The sequence below is a fragment of the Suricata suricatta genome, chromosome 16, assembly GCF_006229205.1.
Source record: "Suricata suricatta isolate VVHF042 chromosome 16, meerkat_22Aug2017_6uvM2_HiC, whole genome shotgun sequence".
NCBI lineage: Eukaryota > Metazoa > Chordata > Mammalia > Carnivora > Herpestidae > Suricata > Suricata suricatta.
In genome coordinates this window covers 4,226,217-4,229,402 of record NC_043715.1, presented here as the reverse complement: position 1 = coordinate 4,229,402, position 3,186 = coordinate 4,226,217, and the positions used below count along the sequence as shown (strand labels likewise).

The following is a 3,186-nucleotide window of genomic DNA, read 5'->3' as shown; positions in this document are numbered from 1 at the left end:
CCGTCCCCTCTCTCTGCTGCCCGGTGTCCGGCTCCTTCGGGGTTCTGCTGGCCCCAGTGTCTCCTTTTCAGATGAGCTGTGGTCTCGCTTCTCGTTTTGCAGCTCCTTCCGGAAAGCTCCAGCAAACAGAACACCCGCTCCTTCCTGGGCCCAGCCCAGAGGGCCACTTGTTGGAGATGCCTGGGAGGCCCTTGGGCCCAGTGCCCTGGGTCTGCCCCCACACCACAGGTGGGGAGACCGGCTCTTCCAGAGGCTCTGACCTTGGCTCCAGGCCACGCCCTGAGCAGGTGCGCAGGCCATGGCGCTGGGCTGACCAGAGCGGTGGCTGCCCCCGGACCACAGCAGCTGCAGGGCGGCTTCCTCTTGCCTGGGGCTCCCCCTACTGACCCCCTCTCCAGCCCAGGGCAGGACTTTGTGATGCGACAAACAGGCCAGCCCGGCCTCTTGTCCGTCACTCCCCTGTTGCTACATCCAAGCCGGGGGGGAGAGGAGCCCGGAGGAAGACCAGCTCCACTGCACTGCTCCTCCCCAACGGCACCGGCCACCTGTCACCCTGCAGCACCCCGCCTGTTCGTCCCCAGGTGAGGAGGGGCCTTCGCCAGGGAAGCCACGGGGTCTGGAGTGGGGAGTGGGAGGAGGAGGAGAGTCCAGACAGATGGCCGCTGGGCCCCCTGACCTCCCCCCAGTCCTGGAGAAAGTATGTGGGCTGTAGAGTCAGCCTGGGTGAACCCCACACCTGCTGCCGTGTGGTCTCCGGAAAGCGCCGTGACCCCTGAGCCTCAGTGTCCCCCGCAGGAAGATGGGTGAGCTCTGGTCCCTCCCACACAGAGCTGCTGGGACTGTGGGGAGCTCCTCCATGGCAGGCCCTTGCACGTACCCGCACACATTGGCAGAAGGTGCTCGAAACGGGGCATCGAAACGTCGGCCCCGTCACAGCTGGGCACGGGGGCGCTCCTTAGGGCGCGGACCCCCCCGGCTCCCAGCCCCCCTCCACCTGCCATGCTGGGGTCCGGGAGAGAGGGCTGCCAGGGCAGGTCACCCCCTGGGCCTCTGTCCTTCCGGACCTTTGGCCCCTTACCCTGGCTCTGTGTCAGGATGACCAAGACAGGCCTTTGGGGTCCTGACTCAGAGCCTCTGAAATAAGGCCAGAGCCTCACATGTGGTGAGAAAGTGCCCCTGGGAACCGTGTACCCTGCATGTGAGCCTCTAGTCCTGCAGAGGGACCACAGATCCGGCGGGGACACTCTCCACCCCCCACTCACCCTACTCAGGCCCCGGCCAGGGCAATGCCCCACTTCCCGCAGGAAGGGCGGGCTGCACTTTGAACCCACCTCTCTCTCTGGATCCTTCCAACTCCTGGCAGCCCATGCTCTTGTTTCTCTTCAGATCACATAAATCTTTCACCTTTTACCAACTCCTGGCAGCCCATGAGAATCAGCTTTGAAAACGCTGGGCCGCAGCTCCCTCCTGAGACCCAGACCAGAGTCCCGCGCTGGGCTGGGTGGGACCCCGGCCTCAGGTAGCCCTTGTCCGTGCCCTGCTCTGCCCCAGCTCCTGGCCTCCATTCCCCTGAACCCCGGGCCCCCGGCCTCTGCTCCCTCGTCTGTAAAACCCTGTAACTGCAGCTCCCTGGTGGGGAAGCCGGGGCACCTTGTGCCGTCGTACAGGTGAAGTGCTGCGCGGGCCAAGGGGTCTGTAAGTGGGGCTCCCCCCTTCCCATCCCTGGCCTTGGACGTTCCCCCACCCACCTTTCTGGGGAGCAGCGTGCCTCCATGTTCACTCACGCTGGGGTCCCTCATGCTCCTGTGAAGTTTAAACAGCCTCCAGGGTTGATGGCGTAGCGCCGGGGGCTTCGGGGCTGCAGCCATGGGCAGGTGAAGCGGAGCAGAGCCAGGCCGCCCCTCACGTGCTCCCTTGGTCCCTGGCCTCCAGCAACTCCACCTCAGGTGGGCAGGAAGCTGAGGACGTGCTCCCAGAGGGCTGAGGGGCTGACGGCCACCTCCCCAGGGCCACCTCCCCAGAGCCACCTCCCCCATGCCCTGGACTGTGAGCAGGTGTATAGTCGGGTGGGAACCTGAAGCTCAGGAGGAGAAAGGTGGTCCTGGACCAAATCATCTTTGGGTCTGACGTGAGTGCACTTGGGGTCCCTGCTGTGTGAGCGTCCAGGGCTGGGGTGACACAGAACCCCAAGCGGGAGGCTTATAGCTTCAGCAGCCTCTCCCCGTTCCGGAGGCGTGAGTGGGACCGAGCTCTCCAGAGGATCAGGGGGGCGGGGCCCTCCTGCCTGGCCCACCTCCGGGGGCTCCAGGCGTCCCTGGCTTCCCCGCATCTGTCCAGTCCCCTTCTCTCATAAGGACCCTTGGCGTTGGATTTCAGGCTCGTGCTAAATCGGTGACGGTCTAACCTCAAGATCCTGACTTGATTATATCTGCAAAGTTCCTTTTCCAAATACAGTGACATGCCCAGGTTCCTGGGGTTAGGACGTGAGTGTGTGTCTTTGGGGGAGCCACCTCTCAGCCCCCTGCCCCCGTCTCCTCTCTGTCCAAGAGGTGATGCAATGGAGACAGCGCGGGGCCTTGTGTTGTCACGGCGCACGTGGGTCAGCTCGTGCTCTCCACCCCACTCCAGGGGCGCCCCGGGCTCTTGTCAGTAGAGGGGGTGGCATCTGCCACAGAAAGTCCAGTCCCAGGGAGAGCGCCCAGGCCGGCCCCCCGGTCACAGAGGAGAAACCCCCCGCCCCGGCTTGGCTTTCACACTCCCCCCCACTCTGGGTGATCATGGGCCCCGCCGCCACTGCCACGGACGCTCTCTGGTACGGCCGCTCTAGCTGGGTCCCTTGGGGCCTCCTCCTTCTGGAAGATTCCCCACAGGGGCCTGTCCCTGCCCGACGAGCCCCCTGCCTCCCCCCCAGACTCCCCTCTCTGCGCCCTGAGCCCCTCCGGGTTCTGCCTGCACAACCCCACCCCTGCTTCCTCTGGCTGGTGCCTTTGGCCTCCCCTCTACCCTTGTGGGGAACGTCCCGACTGCTCAGGACTCGAGATCCCCGTGCCCACCGCACTCTCACACCCCCTCCTTTACGTTTGCCCTTTGCAGGCTCCTGTCCCTCCTCTGACCGCCACGCTCCACCAGGAATGCCCGCATGCTCTGCTGCCCATGCCCCTGGCCCTTGCCCTCACAGCGCAGCCC

At 65.1% G+C, this 3,186-nt stretch overlaps 1 protein-coding gene across 1 annotated transcript in view; it reads left to right on the top strand.

Moving 5' to 3' along the window:
- The first annotated feature begins 462 nt into the window (after positions 1 to 462).
- The window catches only part of OSGIN1 (oxidative stress induced growth inhibitor 1), a 34,260-nt gene continuing 31,536 nt past the window's right edge, over positions 463 to 3,186 (top strand). Inside the window, exon 1 of the mRNA XM_029924836.1 lies at positions 463 to 581. The gene's annotated coding sequence lies outside the window, so the exon portion shown is untranslated. The remainder of the gene's footprint in view (positions 582 to 3,186) is intronic.